This window comes from Haemaphysalis longicornis, unplaced genomic scaffold (assembly GCF_048455015.1).
Source record: "Haemaphysalis longicornis isolate Haplotype H1 unplaced genomic scaffold, Haemaphysalis longicornis Haplotype H1 scaffold_2, whole genome shotgun sequence".
NCBI classification, from domain to species: Eukaryota; Metazoa; Arthropoda; class Arachnida; order Ixodida; family Ixodidae; genus Haemaphysalis; species Haemaphysalis longicornis.
Window position 1 is genome coordinate 51286843 of NW_027526295.1, and position 24430 is coordinate 51311272.

The following is a 24430-nucleotide window of genomic DNA, read 5'->3' on the forward strand; positions in this document are numbered from 1 at the left end:
GGTTGTGCCTAAGGATGCAGTAATTTCTACTGAGTCAACGGTCGTTCGTGCACTTCGCGAATTTCTTGCCTACGCTGTGCAACGGCCCATACCGATATCCTTTATCTCCCCGCATTGACACCTAAGCGGTCCCTAAGCAAGAGAACACTCGACACTCAAATTTCATCGCACGTGCAATGACAGTTACCGCATATTCATTCTTTGCGATGTCTGGGACTCACTGCTGGTATGTTTTATCTTTTTATCACCCGCTTAATCGGGATATAACGCAGACAATCACAGACAATTCGTAGAGTGCCGTTACATCGCAGGCCACTTCATAGAAGCCGTTTCTCCGAATGCCGTTTAGTGGGACGTTTCATCGAATCTGATCGGGCACGACGCTTTTTACGGCCCGCGCTCACGCTATCTCAGGTTTCAGGTCCTGATTGGATACGTTGTTGCTGCGGCGAGTTACGCCGGGGCGCCTGCCGTTCCTGCATTCGAGCCATGGCCAGCGATAACGCCGATTCTGCTGGAGAGCGGCGGTCATCATCGCAAGCAACCGGACTTCCCGCAAGCACCCCTCTTTACCTTCGAGACCGACAGATGGCCAACCATCGTGGAACTCTTGCGGATCCGGTTTAAGACCATGACATGAAGCTGCTTAGCCAACTTCAACTGGTGCACGAAACTTTTTTCGGCGAGCACGCACGCACTTCATGTACCCGGTAAGTCATTTAACTCACGTAAAATGCTTCCGTTCTAACAATGCGATCCTTGTCAAAGCGGCGTGCCCCTTCGAGAAAAGCAAGCTTCGTGCTTGTTTCATGCATTTTGTTGCACAAATGTTAATAGGAGCTCTGTCATTTCGCAATTACAGCTCTCTGCTTGTCATCGAATGTTTTCTACTCGTGTCAGGGGATGTTCCGGGTCCAATGACTAAGGACCAACAAGAACAAATATTGCGAATGGAAAATATGCTTCAGGATATGCATGCTGACAAATATGTAGCGCAGAAGACGAGAGACACAGACAAGTAGACACACACTTGTCTGTGTCTCTCGTCTTCTGCGCTACATATTTGTAAGTTATGAACCCACAAGCCCAAATTTCCACGCTACTGATATGCATGCTGGACCGCAACAATCTTGGCGAAGCTGGAGAGCACAGAATTAAAGCAAAAGAAAACCAGAGAAACCACTTCATGGCATTAATTTGAGGGTTGAGGTCACTGAAGATCGAATTACACGAACTGAGCAAAGAAAAAAGACGATGATGGCAAAGATAGACGACCTTGAAAACTGAGGTCGACGCCAGTCAAACCTGTTTTTTTCTTTTTTTTTTGAGTGCGGGACGTAACTGTACAGGAATCATGGGAAACGTCCGAAAAATTGGCTAGAAATATTTGCAAAGATGCACTCGGTCTGAAAGATATTTCTATAGTAGTAAGTACGTATTGTTGAATAAGGCGGACTTAGCCTTGCATAGCTTCCGGCAATTGCTCCGCCTAATCGTCCCCAATACCATATCAGAGACTCTCAAAGTCATCACACCTCACTTAGTCCTAAAATAACAGACACACAATGTCCCCGCACCTCACTTAGTCCTGCGGCCTGCAAGAATCCGAGTAGGAGATGAGACACCTCTCTTCGCACAATCCAGTGGTCCCTAGAAAAATAATGTCCTCCGATGTAGCATGGGGCACTCCTAACTTCTGGAGCTCACGAAAAAAGTTCGTCCGCTCAGAGTTGGTTTTGGAGGAGTTCATAATGAAGTGATAAATGTCACCAGTCACACTGCACGAGGGGCACAAAGGGGATGAAACAATGTTAATTTGATGTAGCTTAGCTGGTGTACGGGCTGAGTTTGTTCTTACGCGGTGGAGCAGACAGTCCTCGGCTCTTTTCAAGCCTTTCGTCACGACTGGTTGATGTACTGGTCGCCACAGCTGCCTAAAGTGCCATAGAACGGGCGCACCGCATAGGAGAGTATTAAGAGGGAAAAACTAGGGCTATTGCGGTGTGCTTTTCTTGTTGGAAATCATGCGAAAAAGCGTGATGCACAATGCAACCAAGTTTAAATTCACCGAGTGCAGTGTTTGCAAAGATTTTAGCCAAGCAGTGCAGAAAAAAAAGCGGAAGCTCTGGGGCTATGCGAAGGAAAACAAGCAGAATAAAGATATCTGCGTCTACCTCAACTACGACAAGGTGGTTATTGACGGCGAAAGTTTGATCTGGGACAGTGAAAAAATGAACTGGTGAATGTCCGAAAACCTAGGTCGACCATAGGAACAACAGGAAGCGAATGACGGGCTGTGTGCCCAAAGATGCAATTTGCCGACCATTGTATCTATTCTTGTCGTACACTGCGTAGTATAAAAGCAAAGTAGACGAATTAGAGTCTGTGGCTGCTACTGTTTAACCGCAACTTATCGGCACAGAGTCATGGTTGGACGAAAGCCTGCGAAGTGCAGACGTTTTTGCTTCCAGATATGCTGCTTACCGCAAAGACAGACACGGACATGGCGAGGGAATGTTTTTCTTAATTAATATCAAGTAGACTAAACAGACGGCCACTTTTTTGACGACGATACGGAGTCCGTATCTTGTCGAGTTTGTTTTTTTTCCAAAAGGAAAAACTTCAGTAATGGGTACATTTAACCGCCAACCAAACAGTAGTGAAGAACCAATTGGCAAACTCGCTGACGTGCTACCTCAGGGATAAATTTTGGGGGGCGGTTTTAATCTGGCCGACTTTGATTGGATTGCAGGAAGCTCGACAAATAGTTCTGCTCAGCTTTATTGTAAGTTTGAAGAATTGGTGTCTACGTTTGGCTTCAACCAGCACGTTTTAAAACCTACCAGGCAGAACGCAATATTGGATTTGATGTTATGTAACGATACAAATATTATATCTAAAGTATCTGCTATTCCTGGCATAAGCGACCACAAAGCGGTTGCAGCAGAATTGTCCTTACGTAGTGCTTTGAATGAAATGCAACATCCTCGCCATGTTTTCATATTTCATAAGGGAAACTATGGAGCTATTTATGCAGGATTGGACTCATACCTAGAAAACTTTATTCGGCTGTCTGAATCCCTGGGAATGGAAGAATTTTGGTGTATCTTTCACGATAAAGTATAACATCTAACGGAAACGTTTATACCATCGAAGTGCCTAATTAAAAAAAAAGAACAAACACCTTCATTTAACGCAGCAATTCCCAAAATAATAAGGAAAGCTCGGTGAGCCTATAGATGTTTCTGCAGAAATAGTAGTGAATTTATTAAACAGGCCTGGAAAAACGCTAACAATGAGGTGAAGACTGCAATAAAAATGCGAAAAGAATTGTTCGGCCGGTTGAAAATTGACCTTTAGGAAAACCCGTAACAATTTTGCAAATACGTAAAGAAAGAGTAGGACCAACTAATGCTGAAATGGCGGAAGCATTCAATGCATTTTTTTAGTTTTTTTTCACAAAAAACAGCAACTGCTCCTTTACTGTCATGTATTAGCGATCCATCCCACTCTATGGACGACATTGTTACAGATGTGTATGGTATAGAGCGCGTCTTACGTGAATCAGAGACTTCGAAGGCATCTGGTCCAGATGGGCAATCGCCATTTGTACTGAAAGAGTACCATGACATTATTGCAAGGTATTTAGTCATTATTTACAAATTGTCACCTGAGTCAGACATTGCTCCCAAAGACTGGAATTGTAACGCCTTTTTTTTAAGTCCGGGGATACAAAAAATGTAAAAAATTATAGACCGATTTTTTTTACTTCGATTTGTTGTAAACTCTTAGAACATATCATTAAAAGTGCATTATTTCAATACCTTAACTCAATCAACTACCTTACACCTTCTCAGCTTGGCTTTCGCAGCGGAATTTTCACGTAATACTCAATTGGCGGAATTTCAGCATTACATATCACAGGCACTCGATAATTAATGCACAAGTTGATGCAATCTTTCTGTATTTTTGAAAGGCTCTTGATACTGTACCTCAAAAGCTTCTGGACAATAAACTTTCATCCCTGAATATCAACCGTAAAGTTTATACATGGATACGTAACTACTTGGACGTCCGCGAGCAAAGCTTGGTTTTTAATAGTCATAAATCTTGCTGTGTTGCGGTGAGTTCAGGCGTACCCCTAGCTAGCGTGCTTGCGTACTAATACCATTGTTTTTCTTATTTTATATAAATGATATAACGGGGTTGTTGCGGATCGGAGACCTCGTTGCGGGTGTGCCGCCAGGAAACGAAGCCGTGGGACCGCTGATCGAACGACCCTTTTAATGGCGAAGACTTAGTTACAATGATAATGATGCTCGTGCCCTCGAGCCAGGAGCCACATCTTTTTCCTCTTCGCAATTCCCAACAGGGGGAGTAAAAATTTAATACAAATCCTGCACAAACGTATTGGGATAACTTCACCTAGACGAGAGCTGTCGCGCGATGCTTGCTACTATAATCCACCCTTTTAGAAGCATTGAAAACAGCCGTAACAGAGCTTAGAACTCTCACAGTATCCCACCACAAGTTAGATTGAATACTTACGATGTGGAGTGGGCACCTTCTTATGCGCCAATGCGTGGAGATAATTGATATCGTCACTGTGCCTTTTGCCGACGTAGGCAAGAAATGCACGGAGAGTACCGATAGCAGCCGTATTAGCAGAAATTATCTCCATTTCTTAGCACAACCTGCACAGCCATCCGGTGGCTCTAAAGCCACAGTCCTTAACTGTACAAACTAAACTGCAGCCCGCACACACAATGCGAGTCAATTGCATTTATCCGGCATATAGACAAGCCTACTCGTTTATGTGAGCATCCCTGCGATAGCAAGCGCAAAAGGTGCTTGCGTGGAGGCCCGTTTGGCTGGTCACGGCAGGAACACCAAATGAGAATCATTTTGGGACGCATTAACAAGGCGGCAAACTTGGCCACGCAGTAACCGACACGCGCGTGTACAACTGTGTGCCTAATATGTTACGCGTTGCAGTGCAGCTTTCCAGTTCAAACCGTCTTGATGCCCTTACTCGACGATTTGGAACTGCTTCTTCAGAATGGATTGTGAATTCATTAAAGATAGCTCACAAATTAAACATAGGCAGTGGTATCTAGTCTCTTCATTTAGTAAGATAGACAGCACCGTCATGGAGGCGCGCCAGTGAGCAAATGCTGCTATTTTGTTTTTTATCAGTGTTGCCAAACTTGGACGAGGCCATTTGTAAACAACACCACCGAACTCGAAGCAACATGGCATCTTCGGAGACACTTCCTACGCTGAAATGCTGCGAAGCGTCGTATCGTTTATTCTCATCCGGAATGACGCCAGTGCGCGCAGCCGCAGACCAGGGAGGCCGGGCACAGTTGACCGAAAGAAAACGCATAAACAACAAAATGGTTGCGCCCATGAACCGTTGCAGTGTAAACAAGTGTCGTGTGATGCAAACTGAGAAATTATCACGGCGGCGGCACGCAACAATGGGAGAAAATAGTGCAGATATTCTGCAACCTCATCTAGTCACACTAGCATCTTACCTGAGTGGTAACGTATTCGCTGTAACCCTTAGCGAGAGCGAGCAGGCTCTGTTTGTACGTCTCGGTCATGCGCGTGGCCTTGTCGATTCGGTCTCGGATTCCGTGAGTGTCTCTCAAAGCGCTCGTTACATCCGCTTTAAATACCTAAAAACCACGGGTGGTCAACGTTATTCATTCAGCAGTCTTTCTTTGCGCCCAACAACCACTTCCGGAAGTCAACGTTATATCACTGGAAGTGTGATGTACCATGCGAGTATGTGCCAGCGCAAATACGTTAGAACACCAAATGTCTGAGGATAACAATACATCAATCCATGTCATCGCCAACTAACGCAGTCGCTCCAACCGCTACCACTTTAACAAGAGCGGTAGCCGCATCGTCCACTCGCACGCATTCCTCATTCACAGTAAAATACGGGCCATAAGCCCCAAGAAAACAGTACCTATCTTATAAAAAGCCAGAACTTAACTTCTCAGAGCTCAAATCACCGCTAGAGAGAACAGCTTTTGCGACAGAACTTTAGCGGGAAGTGTGGTATTGCAACACCGCGTACACATAACTGCGACTGATCATACGGGAGGCGCGACGTTGGGTCATAAGCATACGTGAGCAGGATATACGAAACGGTTTGCCCAAAGCGTTGGCGAGATGGCCCAGACGCATTCCGGAGATGAGGCGTTGACGGGCGGACCTTCTTATCCAGAGCACTCTGGGATGATATGAACCACCAGGCTTCCCCATCCTCCCGTGTCGACCACACAAGTCTTACCTTCTTGACTCGGCCCGAAGGCGGTGTTTTGTTCAGTCATTTGACGATCCAACATTCTTGATTATCTCGCAAAATAAGGCGGTGGTAGACGCCACCCCGAGGAAGCTCACAACGTGATTCTTTATCGCTGCAGGTTGTAATTTAAAGAACGCGTGCACGGGGCAAACTGTGACTGTTCCAAGGCTTCGACTACCGTCACGTGCCCTGAGACAGGCTACCACGTGATCCCACTGAAACGGCCAGCCGTTGCGGTCTCCGTAGGTTGATGGATGCAAATAATTAAAGGCATGTCGGTTAGCTGCTAGGCTCGCTCGACAGCTGTACACACTATAGTTCCGCACATCAAGCCATCTTCATCGTCATTAGGACCTTATTACCTTTTGCTACTCCAGGAACTCTAAGCGGATCACGAAAGTCCGCCCCTTGCGTTCTACCATTTGGATGGCAGGGATTCATTTCCCAACGGTCGGGACCTGGAGACTGGATAGAAGACTGCTTCGTTCCCGTCAACCAGCCCCGAGAGTCGGATGAGGGTTGGCTTTGCTTTGTTGGTTAGCCAGCTTGATGTGATACAATCTGTATTGCACGACCTGTCGGGGCTAGAGTAGTAGCTGTATAAAGCGCCGTTTTCTTTAGTTTTTTCTTTTGGTATTACGTCCCTCGTATGCATGTGAATGTAACGTGGTCAGCGTCAACCGCGTTTGGCTCTTTTCTTCTTGACCGTTTTTGCGTGTGTGAATCTTCGTACTCAGCGCGAAGTGCCACAAAAAGGGGTCGCGGGAGCAAGGCGCTGCACTAGAAAGCATAGCCGCTCTTAAACCCTCATTTTTAGACTGCGGGGTTTTTTTTAACACAAAATACACAGCTTTCTCAGAAATTTCGCAGTTGAAGAAAAATAGGACGAATTTTTCTTCAACTTCGAAGTTTCTCAGGAAGCCGTATAGCTTTTCTCTGTAGCCATATTCCTGAATTTCGGTGGATTCACACACAACCGTTCGGTTTGTTTGCACGGTTGGCGAGCGCCTGGGATTTTAATTCGGATTTACGCGATGCTCCGGCGCGTGTTATCCAGTGTCTAATGTTGATGCGTCCAATGGTGCCATAACGAAGAAATATAAACAGCGATGTGAAAGTTCATATCGATGCACAATAAACATTCAAATGCTCCTGTGAAGGCACATTTCCCTTTCGTTTTTTACAAATTCTTATAAAAGAAGGATCCACAACATTTTTTTAATTGCTCGGGGCAATCGAAAGCGCTTCTGCCATGTTTTGTTCCTTCCTTTCGACCTTTCGGACTGTTTAAAAATATAGCGTACTCTTTTACGAAAAATTCAAATACGGATGTCAACAAATACATTGTCAAAAGCATAATCCCCCGGGTAGGAAAAAGCCATGTCCGACACTACTAATTAGCTGTAACTTTACCGCTGACCAAGAATTTGTATTTACGACAACCACGAGATAGCCCAATATATACGAAACACCCTTTTTACCGACGGATGGGTAACTTCACGGGAATCCTCAAATGTCATATGTTTTCTAAGTTCCTGAGTGATTCGTCATTGCTAGATTATACTTGTTTTGTACGCAGTTTTTTTGCGTCATGTTTGAGTTGGCAGTTAACCTCTGAATTATGCCGTTGGTATGTTGATGATTGTATGTTCAAAATTTCATGCGATATATCACTCTTGTACAATATCCAAAGTAATTTGTCTATGAATTATTCTTTTTCGTACTAATCAGGTTGCTGTATTCAATAATATATTGTTGTCGCTGCTTTCAAACGTAACAATGTTTGATATCTTTTAATGGGAGGCCCCCCGGACAGTTGTTGGAACTTCTGGACCTCCTCCTGTATTCCGCTTGAACAATAAACAAAACAAAACAAAAACGCTTGGGTTGTAAGCATTACTGAGCAAAACAATTATTCACCATCAAAACAGAATGAGATTCATTTTCAGTGACGCATCTTCCATCGCGCACTTACGTCGAGGGGTTGGTTGTCAATTTGCATCGCCTTTTCCAAGCCCTTGAGGCACTCCAAGAGCATTCTCTAGAGAACAAGGCAGACGTTGGGAATGTGTGTTAGTACTGAATACGGAGCCGGATTTGATCTCCTAAGCTTTCTTTATGTTAAAGCAGAAGCTTATCGCGCTGCAGCTTCCAAGCTCATTAATCGTCTCGCCAGTGTTCGTAAGCCTGGCACGGCTGAGCTTGTTGCCAGGGAAATGTAAACAGCAGCACAAAAAAGAAAACCCCCGACGAAGCTTGTAATGACCACAGCGGAATTCACATAGAACCGACTGAGAGGCATCTCCTTTTACTTCGTCAGGCACCACGCCGCGCCACCAAGGTAGGAGCGGCGAGGTGCCTACCTAGCTTCTAATACTGAAATTACAATGAGATCGCCTGCTGCTCTTACTCCTTAGGTTTTATTTTGTAGCCAAAGCAAAGTTATCCCCTCACTGCATAACAAGCTGTGTCAAACGGTGCCATAGGTTATACAAAGTCACGCGAAGACAAGGAGGAGGAACACGTTTACTGGTGTCGGATAGTAGTTCTTTGATTGGAGTCCTCATTCCTGGACCCCAGAAGCGCTTGTTCGCGACTTCACCCTGTCGACAAGCGGAAGCTGCCAATAAGGGGGTCAGCTTGTCAGCTCTCGCTCCCACTGCTCCGAAGTAGGATTTAATATGGTTCTCATATTCGTTACCTGTTGACAAGCTTAGTCCATGTGAAATAAAGCCGAGGGCTCTGCACAGCAGACGCAATTGGAAGAACATTGTGTGGAATTAGCGTGAAGTGTTGTAGAGTGAGGAAAAGTATTCATCTGCAGCAGCCTAGGTGTAGTTTCTTGTTTGTTTGTTGGTGATCCAAGTTCTGACGGGTACATTTGTCAGGAAATCCTTAATGCTGAGTGATATTGGTATAAGAGACTAAAGGCTGGTTCACCCTCTGCTGGTCTTCCTGTGGAGCCCGGCGGGATGATTCTCTGATACCCGTGTGAGCGGCGAGATTTCCGCGAAAGCTGGAGTGGACAGGGGACAAGACGATGGTCACCTTCTTTCTGGAGACGTTTTGAGGTGGGATTTGCAGAGTGACGTTTGAGATTCTGTTTGATGTTATTTCTGTAGGCATCCTCAAACTCTGCGATGACTGTGATGGCTTTAGTTTGCTTAAGGAAAAACTTTGTAATCCAAAATTTTGAGCACTGCAACCAAGTCACTACTATACCAACCAGTTCAAGGTTGTTTTTGCCTTTTGCCAGAAATGTCTGAGCAGGGGAAAAAGATGATGTTAGAGCCACAATGGGACCTCACGCATATTGCGGGCAGCTACCGTGTAATCATCATGCAAATCAAAATCCTGACTAACCCGCCACCGTGGCTGAGTGGCTGAGGCGTTGTGCTGCTAAGCACGAGGTCACGTGTTCGATTCTCGGCCCCGGCGGAAGCTTTTCTGATGGCGGCGAAAAACAAAAAATTGCGTTGGTTTAGTTTCTTCATTTTTTGTTGATAGCAAAAGCTACATTGCCCTGGCTAGGGCCACTTTCGAGATGTGGTCGAGGTGCGGCATCGCAATGATATGCAGACATGTTTGCAATGAATACACTGCTCATTCATCATCTCTTTTTGTCTCACGGCGTTCCTTAATCCTCGCCGCTTTGCGAGCAACCACACCTAGATGTTTGTCTTCCTCCTTCGCACACGGCTCTGCGCCGCACGTGGCCTTCCTTTGTGGCGCGCGCTCATCGCTGCAGTGGCGCCCTCCTCGTCTTCCTGCGCCAGGTGGCGGCACGGGCTCCGCGCACGTTACGCGCACGTCTGCGTTCCCTCCTAGGCAATCTCTTCCTTCCAACTATCTCTCCTCGCCATCGCGCCCCGGCTCCGTGCCGGGCGCTCCGCCTGGTGGCTTAACGGCCCTCGCACGTCTCTTTTTCCTCCTCGCCTATTTCTTCGCAGAAGGGATGCAAGCTGGGCTAGTTGGAAAGACATAATCTTGCATGAAACCAGGGCGAACCTAAACAAAGACAAAGCAAAAATAACAAATGAAGAAAAAAAACACCGAAAGTGGTGAACCGTATAGCGCCTTGCATTTCCACAAAATTGGCGATTTGCGGAAGCGACATCTTTCATCGTTATAACAGCAAAAATGGTAAACCGTGTAACGCTCTGCATTTCCACAACAATGCAGATTTGGCGGAAGTACCAGATTTGATCGTTACAATAGCGGCAAGGGAGATAATTTGTGGGGTAGAATACTAGAAAAACCAAAAAATGTGGCTCTAAAGAATTTGCATTCTTTTGCAAGCGCCATGATCATTCAATTGATTAGTAGACAATTCTCTGAACTTTTGTATATATATTTCTATTTCTATAACCGCTACTACGCTGTCAATAGAGACAAATTAAGCTAGCGTCCTGTTTACACTGCTGAACCACCCAACGAGAACGACGCTTAGCGTCAACGTCTGTCAGTGTTCTTGTCCAGGCAATTCTATGAATTTTCATTTTGGAACCTTCAGAATGCGCAACACTAAAGAAACAACGACGAGAGCTTATATACGGAGCGCTCGGCCTGTGTTTCCTTTGTTTTGTCGCGTTTCTAAGTGGAACCTTTAGTGGAACCTTAGTGGAACCTCTCTGAAGGTTCCAAAATGCAATTTCACCGACTAGCCCAACTCACCATTCTGCTGCAATTCTATGAACCTGTTGAATACAACTGCGTCAAAGACGATACGCCTTACAAGAGCGAGGAGTTCAGGTCACGTGAATAGAAAAAGACTCAAATAATTGATAAGCTAACCTTCTTTCCATACAGAGTCCTCTGCGCATACTTTGCTCCCCTGCGCAAAGCTATGAAGTTCTGTGGTGCTTTTAGGTGGCAAGTCAAATCAAATCCGTGCGACCACGGCCACGGACTTTCAGTGACGTGAGCCACTCTGCTATAATCAGTATACTGCATAGACTCTGTATTCCGCGAGCAGTATTCCACTTTGTGAAGTCTTTTCTTCGCCGCCACTTTTCTCTATATGCATAAGCAAGACACCAGCGAGACACATTGTTTTGGAGCGAGGCATGCATTAGGGTTCCGTCTTCTCCACTGTGCTGTTCAATGTGGCCTTGTTACCTTTGGAGCCGCAGCTGAGTGTCATATGAAGCAATTGTTTCGTCATTTATGCGCACAATATCACCGTGTGGTAGGTTCATGACGAATTTTACCGTCAGTTACCACGTCTGCAGGCTTCTTTGGACATTAACTCACAGTGGTGTTCATTTGTTGGCCTGAATCTGTCTCCTTGAAAGACTACTTACATGTCCATCACAAATCGTCAAGTTCAAATATGGTTGTCGCCGACGCCGATATCCCTGTTTTTGAATGGCGAATCCCTTGCCGCCGCCTATAATTTGCGTATACTGAAGTTGCAAATCAGTGCAGCTGGGTCGGCATCCTAATGGGTCCACTCCACTTGACAGAAGGCCACAAGCATCCTACACTTGTTCCGCTGAATCAGGTAGAAGACAAGGGTTCCTACTCTGTAGTTATGAGTACGCTATTCACACTAAAAACAGCGCAGGGACGAGGACCGAAGAAGTGACAAACTAGGTTGAGGTTGAGGACAAACTAAGTTGAGGTTTCTCGACCTAGAAATGACTTTCGACGTGCGTCATGTCTGCTGGGAATACGCTCCAAGGTCGCAAAAAGGCCTACTGCCCTTCACCTCGGCCCACTCAAAAGTGGTAAAACGTGGCATTGCTGTTGCGGCTATAACGAACTCAGTAGTACGGTCCTGTTCGCACACCATGACTAAGAGCTTAGGTGCCCAAATCAAGAGACTCAGGGAAGTAGGATACCCGGTCTCTATGTTGCGCAGCTCCGCCGAGAATGTTTTAAAAAGGGTAAACACTAACTTCACAAAAAACCGGCCACAAGAAGAAACTTCCAAGGGCCGCCTAAACGTCATACCCTACGTCCACGGGGTATCACACCTTTTGAAGAAAATTGGGGATAAGGCAGGAGTAAGGACGGTTTTGTTAGCACCCAAAAAAGTGGCCTCTTTGTGCGCCAAGGTAAACGGCAATGACAGCCCAAGGGCCGTATGTGAAAAGAAGCATAAAACCCAGTTTGTGAAATGTGCAGACAAAGTGGTGTACGAAATCCCCCTTTCATGTGGACGAGTTTACATAGGCCAGACTGGTAGATGACTAAATGATCACCTTAGAGAGCATGCCTACAACATGCGCACAGGAACGGGCAGCAATCGTGCAATACATTGCAAGAAATGCGAGAAACGTGGTTGCCATCCAAAGTTAAAAGAAACGCGCGTTTTGAAACGCTATCGAGACGCTCGCTCACGGGAAATATTGGAGGCTTCATTGATTGGCATTAGGGGGGGAGCAATGCGTGAGCACGCCATCAATTGCCCTTTTGGAAAGAGAGGTGGCATATCTAGCCAGTTGAACATCACTTGTACCAGATAGCTAGCTTGACACCAAGTCTGATTGTTATATCTTATCCTTGAACGGGCGCATGCTTGCAGCCACTGGTTTTCTGTGTATTTAATGTCGTGTAATAAATCGTACTTCTATTGTTCGTCAGCACTCTAGTTTGTCACTTCTTCCGTCCTCGTCCCTGCGCTGTTTTTAGTGTGAATAATGTGTACCCAACTAGCCCAACGTCAAGCCTTAATGAGTACGCTAGTTTGTGCTATCGCACCAAGGCATGGGAACCACGGCACCAAGAAGAGAAACGTGAGCCGTGGCGCATCCCGCAACGACAATTGTAGCGTTATTACGGGAAACCAAAAAGATAATGCCTGAAAAGCCATGAAACCAAATTTAGCTGACACCGTCCAAATATAAGGAGAACAGAGACGTAAGGAGGGAAGTAGTAGAGAAAAGGTTTGGGCGTATTGGTTCATAGTCACACAAAAGAATGTAGCGCCGTAAGTACAGAAGGCGAAGGGAGGACGAGTGCACGAGGTCGCGGGTTCGTTTCCCGGCCGCGGCGGCCGCTTTTCTGATGGAGACGAAAAGCAAAAACGCCCGTGTGTACGAGATTTTGGCGCACGGTAAAGATCCCCAGGTGGTCAAAATTAATGTGGAGCCCTCCACTACGGCGCGCCTCATCGCCTGCTCTGCGTCGGCGCGTTAAACCCAACAATCAATCAATCAAGGGAGGACGAGGCAAGCGCTACTTTCAACCATTGTTTTATTGCAGGAAAAGCGTACATAAACACGTTTGGCTCACCAGAGGAGAGAAGAAAAGAAAAAGGTCAAAACAGGAAACGAAAATCGAAAGGCGAAAAACCGCCACTAACCTCCTACGCCAAGAAGTGCAGCTCTAGCTTTGACAAAGCCGCCGACGGTATTTTGAAACACTGATCACCGGAGCCTGCTATCTCAGCCGCTTCCTAAATTTCTCTGGTCAGGCTATAGAGGTGATAATGTAAAGCAACCATCGGATCGTGCAGAGGATAACACGGGTTTCCCGATACAGTTTTACATTTCCTGGCCAGCTGGCCATCACTGACAACCTGCTGACTTTATTCTTGTGCTCAGTTAACCGGACGTTCAAACACCTGACGGCATCACCAATATCGTGCCTGCCACATCAGAGTGGAATTTTGTGGACGACGCTGCGCCGACAGTGTACAAAGGCATCTCTGTTGTCAAGTGCAGACAGGTTCCCGCGCACCCGTTGGGCAGATCAACCAGTACAAGGTCAAAACCTTCTTTGGCGCCGTGAACAACCCCTTGCCGCCAGAAGGTTGGCCTAATTTTTACGCTCTCGCGAAATTCTCCGCAAGTAAGGAAAGAGAGGTATCTTGTCTCCGTCTCTTCTTTATTGTCTTTCTTTTCGTTTTTCGCTCTCTGCTCGTCGGTCAAGCGATATTCATCAAATTCTGCGAAGCAGCCCTGCAGAAACGGAAGCAATTACCTGTATAGAGAAACGCGCCGCCTCCAAGAGTACCACCTGCATTTGGAGCCTTTCATCCACCGCGTGGTTGCATGGCTTGCCCAGGCCCTCTTAAATAGCTCCGAATATGCCTAGCTGTATAGCAAGGGGCCTTGTTAGGTCTTGGCTAATACACCCAACACACGTGTATATATACAAAAAACCGACGTGCAAAAACACACGCGAAAAACACAGATGTGTAAAACACACGCGTAAAAAACATCCACAAGTCCCAAAACCTGTTGCGGTCCCGCTCGAACAATACAGACGAGAAAATCAGTGGTGTAAAACAAGCATTAAAAGTGGCTAGTATACGCGTGACATGAGGGTCAATAAGCGCTACAAAACAGTCTGAGTGCTGGCAGAATCAAGAAAACGGAAAGTATCAAAAGCAACTGAAAAGTTCTCGACATACAAAAAACTTCTAAAACATTCAGATCTCCAAGTCACTGAAACAGGGAATTGTCACGATGAGATAAAAACAGATGACCTAAAATAGATGCAGTGCACGACCCACTGCAAACACACTGCCTATTCAAGTAAATGTAACTGCCAAACGCAACAAAGGTCGAGGTCAGATGTAAAAATAATAGCCCCCAGAAACTACTCGTAATCACACCCCAGTCGTTCTTAAAAGAGAGAGATAGAGCGCGTGCATCAAACTCGTATATGGAGCCTCGACGCAGGGAAGCGAACCTTCATGTTGGAAGTAACAAAACAAATCTGTTATGTCAAGAAAAAATTAGGTTAGACTTTGATGATCACCGTTTAAGAAGTCAATAACGGAAGCAGCAGCCTTCGCAAAAAATGGGTTGACCTCGTCAAGCCACTTTAAATTTTTTCCAAGTCTGCGACACGTTTTTGCCGCGTACCAGATTCCGAAACGATCGCACGGAACTGACTTTGCGCAAGGGGTATTAGCGCAAAGATATCTGAAGAGACATTGTCGCTGCTGCCTATTTCCTTGAAAACACTAGTAAAGTTGAGCTATTCTAAGCTCACGATTTACTTGCTTCAACAATACCTTTCGGTCTGACTTAAACGACAGCTTCATAGGCCTTAGCGTACAACATTTCATGCCAGAGATAGGCAAACGTGCCCTTCTTACTCATGGGCGGCACACAGTGGCCAAAATCCTCCAGAGTCGTAGCCACACGTTTTAGTCGTGCCTGTGGTTTAGTCTTACCTTCTTTCGTCCCGTCGTTTGCGCTGTTTTTCTTAGTTTGACAATGTACCAACTGGCACGTCAGCATACCCTTCTGATATGAAATCGGTAAGGGTTGTGTACCCCAGCATAAAACCCTTTTGTGTTAAAAAGTTTTGTTCTCCGGCACTCGTATAGCCACTTCCTAGACACAAGTGAGAAGTTCAGTAGCGTCTTTCTTATGCTGAACCGTGTACTCGGGATCAAGAAGTACAGGGCTCGAAACGTCCTCCGGGAGGGCGACGTCACCGATGGTGTGAATTCTGCAATCGCTTACCGCGTCCTCTTTGCGAGGCACCATGAGGCGGAGACCGTCCAAGACAAGGGTCCGGAAGGCCTTCGCAAATTCAGCAAGTAACATTCAAAATTCACGCCATTTCTGACAGACTCCTCCGATGTTTCCGTCACTGAAGATACTTGAGTCCAAACAGCCAGGATTGAACCAAGCCTGGCTCCTCCATTCACTGCGGATAATCTTGCACAACTTTGTCCCTTGGTTGACGAACGGAGGAGGTAAGCCAGCAAACAGGACTCGTATGGCAGGCAGCAGGATCTTGGAGCGAATGCCAAATGACATGAACTTGAACCTCAGCGTGGGCGAGAAGCGATACACAGGAGCAAGGCCCGACGCACTGTAAATGCTCTTCAGAAGGGGAAAAGGTTTGTGCTTGTTGGTTCATAGTCACACCAAAAACAGCACAGTAAAAATATAAGACGAAGTGAGGACGTGACAAGGGAGTGGCGAGGCTGGCTGACTGTCTCGGGGCACAGCCGTGGGGCGCAGCCAAGTTTTGCCCGCAGGCGTGGGCGGGAGCAGGCCGACATGACATCGGCGTCAGCATCTGTGTTGCACCTACTTCTTACGCTTTGGCAAAAGTAGCGGTTATGGTCGGATGCCTGCGTGCGGCATCTATGCCCTGTCAACCTACGAATTCCCGACGCTTGATTGGCAAACTTTCTTGATCCACGTGGTACCTCACTGTGCCCCGGTGATGGCCCAGAATTTAAGGGCTATTTCTTGGTCGTAGGGCTGCCGCTGGCGTAGCCTCCAATTTTCTACTATCTGACGCACGTCAGTACTGCGACGCTTGCCCACCTCTGCAGGCCGCAGTAGCACCAGCACCACCACGCCACACTTAGTACATGGCTGCCATTTTGTTATGATTTCGTTACGATGCTGCAAAGGGTAGCGTCATTTCTAATGTCATTTGAACATACCATTATATTGAAGCGAGCCCCCTCATCGAAACTACCGCGCTACATAAATGTGTTTTGCACTTGACCGACTGTTTTTAGCAGTAGTAATAAAAACATTGGCCCAGCTCGCACTAGTTGTTCAAGGCTCGAGAAACAGCACAGTTTGGGGTCGACCTAGCTTCTCCTCACACTGACAGTCGATTCCAGGAGGCAGCAGCCGGACTTGAGCAGTGCAAAGCCGCTTTGGACGGCACTGTAAAGCAAAAGCCATTAGGGGATGTGCATTGTTTTATTCAGTAGCAATCGTCATCACCCCGTTCTTCATCGTGTTCCGACGCCACAGCCAGGCATGACAAATCCTCTTGCAGCACATCCTCACCTCGGTAGACCTCCCCTTCTTCGCCAGCTGGTTCGATGACATCTTTACGTGTGGAGTGTGAAGGGATGGTGTTGAGAAAGAAGAGGCCGCTGAGCAAAGGGTTCCGGTTAGTAGACAATAACGAGGAAGAAGTAAGTGTGCGATATCAGAGAACACCCGACCCTTGTCTCCTTCTGGTGTCATTGCACGATTTGATGCCAAAATACCGGTTTTGATTCAGATCACTCCGACCTTTGAGTAGACCGAGAAGCCAGACCACAACGGTGCCGCTTGAAACGACCCAGTTGAAGCCGAAGATCCGCCACGCCCCAACAACGAGGCTGGCCTGCGAGGTTAAGTCCGCCATCCAGTATGGCACATCTGATGTCGTGAGCCTTCAGTCAATGCTTGCCCGTCTAACGTCTTTCACCAAACATTTCACCGCCCTTAAAGCTGAGTTAGCGCCCCATTTTCCGCTAGAGTGCATGGATGCAGAACTTCAGCACTGCACGGATATAGAAAAGAAAATTCTTCATACAATGTTGGTTCTCCGGACAACGATAGAGCAAACAAGAGCGGCTGCCGTACAACCCACTTCCATAAATAACGCAATGTCGCATGCACAACTGGAATCTAGGCACAACGTACCTACGCTTCCATTACTTGACATAGCACCATTTAGCGGTGAAAACATGAATTGGTTGCGCTTTTGAGGGCCCTATGAAGCAACCATTGACCGCAACAAAACCTTGACAAAAATTGAGAAGTTTCACTATTTGTTAAATCTTTTCACGGGTTGTGCAGCAGCCTCTGTAGCAAATTGGACGACAACCGAGGCCTGCTATCCGACTGCCAAAGATATCTTGAAAAGATTTGGCGATACCAAAATATTTGAGCAGCATTATTTATAGCGGCTATTATCCCTCGATGTTGTTTTTTCCTCATTCAACGCAGTAGCTTTAAGAAGACTCTATTGTGAAGTGATGGGCCAAATCGCAGGTCTCACAGCATTTAAAGTTCTGACTACGTCGTATGCTTCTATGCACATTGATATTCTTCTGAGGACCTCCCTCTAGGACTAATAGTGATATGTCACCGAAAAAAAAAGCTCACGAAAGAACCCCCACAGCTTCTCCGTGAACGTATTCCGCCGTGAAATTCACGCAGAACCTCCTTAGTTTTCTGCGAATCGAGATTGACAGCCACGAGAAATACACCGCAATTCCTGACAGTTTGACGTGGCTACATGATACACAACATGAGCCGAATACTCCACCGAATAAACGCACAGTTCCCACCATATTCATTTTACACAATTCAGATAACAACGGCACTGTCTTGTGCTGCTTCTGCAACGATACCGATCACCGAGCTGAAGACTGCACGTCTCCTGTTTCAGATGACGATACGAAGGCTATTCTTCCCCGTGTAGGACGAAGCTTTCGTTGCTCGACGCGAGAACACAACTTCAGACCATCACCGGGGAATGGTGTGTCGTCAGTGCAACACACATCAGGCTTCGTCACTCTGCTTCTCGGTGTGTCAAAGTGCAAACTAGTCAGGAATCCTTTTCACGTGCTGCGCTAGCGTACTACGGTGCAGACACACCGGGAAAGTCCACCGCGGACACGACCGTCCTTCTGCAGACATTTAGAGTCTGGGCTGTATCCAAGTGAGAAAGCAGCTTCGTACGAGGTCTAATTGACGGGGAAGGTCAACGAAGTTTTAGGTGAGGAGTCGTGTCGAAGAACTTGATGCCAGCAGTTGTAGGAGAAGTCGCATTGTCCATCAACACCATTGGAAAGGCACGTGAAGCTATAAAAAAGAACTACCTAATCGTCAAAATCACCCTCCAGAGCCAATAAAACAATTCTGAACGAACTTCGGATACTATAGAGGTACGAGAGATATGCAATCACACTCACGGAGACAACCAATTTACCCTACCTGCACAGGTTTGTGAACTCAGAAAGAAAGATCACGGATCTCAACAAGTTCGGGCAGGGCAATAAGACACCTGGAATCAGTGTGTTGATAAGAGCTGACCAAATGTGGCTGGTCATGAAGCCAGAAGTCTGCTGAAGCCCCAGCTCGAGCCTGGCAGCCATAAAAAGTATATTTGGATAGACCTTTCAAGGAGCCATAACGACATCAGAAAATTTGACTCCTGAATGCATGTTCTGCATTTTGCCCTCTTCGATCGCCCCGAAGAGGTGTCAACACTAAACCGAAGCGATGCAGGTACTCTCAAATGGGAAGCACGGCAAGAGAGCCAACTCATGATGCCGACAAGATTGTCCGTACAGTGATTCATGACTTCAAAAATAACTTGCTCAGGCACGACGAACAGTAACATGTTGACTTTTCACAACCGTGTGCTCTGGCTTTTCCACTGAAAGGAAACCCGCATGGATCCCCTCATCAGCGGTGTCGATTTCAGCTGAAGTTTGCTAACGAGCACAAGTTGTCTCATCATGAAACTTCTTTCGAGATGTTTTCCAAGGCCGTCAAGACATTTTTCTCTTGTACACATTAGCACAACCGCGGCCGATTCCAGTTAGCACGAAGCGACCTGAAATTATTGCTGTTCGGACAGTTCACGAGCAAGAGTTAATATATGGTGCCGGCAGAAGAGACATACAACGCTTATGACAAACCAGTTGAAAGCACACACAACCATCGTCAAAGATGCGAACTCTATGCGCTGCCCAGAGACGCAAGCAATTACGGGCCGCAGTGGTTTGTGCACCAAACATAGTCTAACAAATAAGCAAGTAAAATAACTTTATGTGGACGACAAAAAAACGAACGCTCAACAATTCCTTGCTCGAATCATTTAAAGTTCCCGGGGGAGGGTGTTGAGACAGACGAGGCCGCTTAGCAACGGCTTCCGGTTAATAGACAGTAAAGAGGAAGAAGTAAGTGGTGCGATATAAGAGAAAACCCGGCCCTTGTGTCATTCTCGCGTTATTTCACGGATGGCTTTACAGATTAGTCATGACCGTCTACAGCGGGGCGGTCACTACACGACGACGACGACGAAGGTGGCAGCTGCTCATGTGGCGTAAGGCCACACACAAGCCTCGACGACGCCATGCGGTCGCCGCTAGGCGCGCGTTGACGCGCACTTGGTATTTGTTCTTGCTAAAGTCACTATGCGAAGGTTGTACCCAGTGCCTCGCGCCGGAGACGCAGGGTGATCGCCGCGAGGCATACGCTCACATGCGCTCGGGGTTTCTGTCTACGCCAGACGGATTTGTGTCGGTGCAAGCACCTCAGCTGTTAAAAAACGGCGCAAAAAAGACGCCATGCACAATGGCCGATTCACAAGAGCGCTAATTGATGTGTGCCAGCGCTCCTCTATGCCTACCCTTAATTTAGGCGCTCGTTAGTGCGTACGCGCACTTACGCGATTGTGGGCGTATATTCTTAATGCTAGTCGATTCGCGGGTCCGCTGTTGTTTTCTGTACATCATTTCAAACCAGCTTCCCTAATACCTACCACAGTTAACGACGTCACTGCCACGAAGCGGTATACGCCAGGCAGTGCCAGTGATAGCCATCGACCCGTTCACTAAGACCATTTAGGCTGTGCATTTTGAGGAGACATTGAGTAATATTTTGTTTGGCGGAATTTTGTGTAATTTGTTTGGTAAGGGTTAATCCCATTTGGTTTCGTATTTCTTTCGTTGTCATAATGGCTGTTTAGTTTCCTTCATGTCATGACAAACTTGTTTATTTTTCAACGTGCCATGGCATGATTTAGATAGGCAGAGAGAATGAGACACGGGATTGGTAAATTCTCTGAATTTGACAGGGACTTTACCTCGAAGTTAAACGCGTTAGTTGCTCGAACTCTTACTTGCCAAGCAAGTGAGGACCAATTGCAATGCACATGTGAGTACGAAAAGCAGTCTGTGGCAGCCGCCAGCGGCGATTTCACTCAAAGCCACTAAATGCATTGTGAAGAGTACACATAAATCTTAAACAGTGGCCTGTATGCAGGATACCACGAACAGTATGTAGGTGCTTGGTCTGTACTTTTTCTGTGTCGCTCTCATATCGTTTGAGGGATTCCTGCAACAAATGCTCCTTCACACAAAGCTATCCGACAAAATAAAATCGAATACAAAAGTTTCAGTATTCCCTTCACGCAAGTCTGAAAGATTAAATTCTCACGCGTAAAAAACCTTACCTTTTTCATTTCAGAGTCGCCGAAATCCATAATTACATCGTTCAGGTAGGTGATGGCCATCGAAACTTCCTGCGACTGAAAAATATTTTCACTTGTATTATTCATGTGTTACGTCAATTGGAGGGCCCTAAAATTCTCAAAAATTAGCGCTACAAAGTGGTCATTCCAAAAGGAAAGCAACGAGGCGTTCAAACCAACTTCAATAAGGTATAAAATAGCAAATGATACAAATTCTTTACGTGTAATGCACCTCGACATCTGGCAGTAAGTTGTCCCTATAGGTTGTGACAACAGTTGAAACGTGCCTAGCTGTTAGATTGCAAAAGCTCCGATTTAAAATGAGGAAATCTCACTTACAAAACTGGGAGCCAACTCGCAAACTATGCCCACTTTGTGATATTGACTATGTCTTTTGGGTAAATTTTGTACCAACATTGGGCATAAATGCCGATATACATCACGTAACACGATAGAGGGTGGCATGAGTGGTTGAGGAAAAGAGCAGATCAGCCATTTTATCACCACAGCGATGAGTTGCCGAAATGGGGTCCACATGCCCTCAACGACGCCCTGAGCCAGTGCCTCCGTAACGCCATCAATGAAGCTGACGGCCTTAAATGCGTAACAAGTTGTGTTTACCGAGAAGTGAAGTATACTGGACCTGTGTTCGTTGAAAACTCCTTTGTGCTGTATTTGTGGCAATGAAAACGAATTCAGTAGTAGTGCGCCAGGTGTTATATACACCCGGAATGCCTAATTAATGCGGTCCAAAGATACAAATTATAAACAAATTCCAAATTCGTAATTTTTGCTGCTGTGTGCGCTGTTGTTTGTCGCCACGTCTTGACCGACCCAGTCGGTTTCAAAGGGACCCTGCGACAATATTTCACTTTTTCTGAGGTTCTAAATGCTTGCAGAACGTAGTCAACCAACACATTCACAAGGTAGATTAGGGGGTGGCAAAATGCTTCAGCCAACAATTCCTGCTCTACACGCATCAAATAACTTGAAAACTTGTTCAACCTATTTTTCCCTCCTTCCCGGTCATGTCCTTCTCCGAGAACTGGAATCACGTCATTGCGGTGGTGTAGCGGCTAATGGCTGGCTTTCCTTCAGTCGTAGCAATGTAAGCATTCGATGATCACTTGAAAAGGAAAGCCACAACAGCAAACAAGAAATCTAAGTCTACGTGCTGCGACGAGAAAAATCACGCAGTGCCGCTGCTCCGTACTGACGATTACTATTGCTTTCGCAGTGCTTCCACACGAGAAGGAAAGAGTGTAAGCGTGTAACGGAAGTGTTTTGGGGTCCCTTTAAAACCGTCAGCATTTATAGGTCTGCCCAATGAGAAAGAGTCTATAGACTATACCGTTTGTTGTATCGCTTTCGCTGCTTAGCAAATTGCTGTCCTATTCCAAATAAACGCAACACAGAAAAAGAATGACGTGGCCAGGCAACTATTGCGGCCTTGAGATTCAGAATTGAGACTACTCGATTGGATTTCAGGTACCTTAACCATTACGGAAACAGGTCGGTTTGGTGAACGGTACTGCAGACGTCCTTGTATCGGGTTGGCTGCGATATTTGCCCACGCCGCCCGTCCGTGCAGCCCGCGGCGGCGCCCAAAAACAAAGCTGAGAAAACTGAACCATAGTTTACTACATTGATTTTTCCCGTAAATTCATGCAGTATACACCAGTATATGCGGCACGTGCTAGAGTCAACCGCTCCCTTCTTCACCACGTTGGTCCACTGAGAGTGGCCACCGATGGTACGCGGTATGTGCCATCCAGTTTCGTCGTTTGTTACACTAACCGCTCACTCATTATGAATGGAGACGCAGACTGGGTGGCCGACATTGCATGTGTCGGCTGCAAAAGAAACAACTGATCTGAAAGAGCCACAAATGTATCGACTGCTACCAACACTGAGCGGGGGTAGAGGCGGCGTTCTACCCCCGCCAGACAACGATGGTTGAAGATACAATGCAAATAAGCACGAGAAGCACGAGTTCGTGGTACTGTGCCTCATCGTGAAAGAAGGGCTTGCTTGGACGAGAACCAGGCACAAACGATACAAGCGCGGACTACCGAACGCCACAGTCAACAAAGGTGTGTTAGACGAAGGGCACGTCCAGGGAAGAATGGAAAAAGAGGCGGAGTGGAGCGCTTCAACGTGCCGCGCCCGTAATTAAGAACAAAATTCAGAGCAATCTCGAGGCAAGTTCAGAAGCTCGCGTATGGTTTATTACAGGTTGAGCTTGCCATCCGACGTCGCAAAAGCACAGGTGAGCCCCTTTGGACACGCATATTCAGGAAGTACTTTCCGCTGCTCTTCACGCGGAGAAAATTCCTCTTCCAGGCCAATTCCTCTCTTATTTGGCTACAATATATTCCTACTTGCTTGCCACTGCCACCGCATCTCCCCCTGTGAACAAAATATACGGGCACCTGTACCCTTGTCGTAGGTCTGCTATGCCTAGTAAGTTGGTAAACAATGGCGGTTATTGGTGCAGTTATGGGCGAAATAGTGAATGTTCGAGTGAGGTCCAACAGGACGGTCACTCCCATTGCGGGCTTCGTGCGGATTACGCCAGCGGTTGTCGCGTATAATTAGATAACCACCAGTGAAGCTTATGCCTGACTTCGCCTCATGACACAGACAGTGCCCGAGCTACATTGTCCTGTAGTGAGGATAATACTTCAAGTGTGTTGAGAATGGACCTTTTCTGAAGAGTGATACCAATGTACGGTTTCTTTTTTTCTGTAAATAAAACTACGGAAGGTATTTTGATTAATGTGTTCCTTTCAAATGCAAGCTCCCCTAAGAAATTTTCAGAAGGTATGCAGGATTTATTGCAGTGAAGGTTGAAGACTTTGCTAATATTGTCCTCTATAAGACGTAGTTTGAAGCTCGCTTATTTATTTGACCACACGAGTCGTCTGTCGGATGTATTGCGTAAAAAATCCATTACACGAATTCTAGATTCCAAAGGACAAATATTTTGCATACGGGCAGTTTTTCAAGCGCCTTTGATATTCTTTATAACGTGAGGTTTTAAAGCCAGAAATACAGCAACGAAAATAGAAATATACCCGGGTGCAGATTTGTCTAATTATAATAACTGTCCCTGAAATTCTTAGAAACTGTACTGCAGTAAAGAGCAGAGCATGAAAAAAATTCATATTTTTAGCCGGCTGGATTTAG

The 24430-nt window shown here is 46.3% G+C and overlaps 1 long non-coding RNA gene across 1 annotated transcript; it reads left to right on the plus strand.

The window, feature by feature from the left end:
• Positions 1-580: 580 nt before the first annotated feature.
• LOC144167102 (uncharacterized) lies at positions 581-23739 on the plus strand. The gene is made up of 3 exons (XR_013321846.1): positions 581-710; positions 21238-21268; positions 23477-23739. It is a non-coding gene; the product is annotated as an uncharacterized LOC144167102 (long non-coding RNA).
• Positions 23740-24430: the final 691 nt, after the last annotated feature.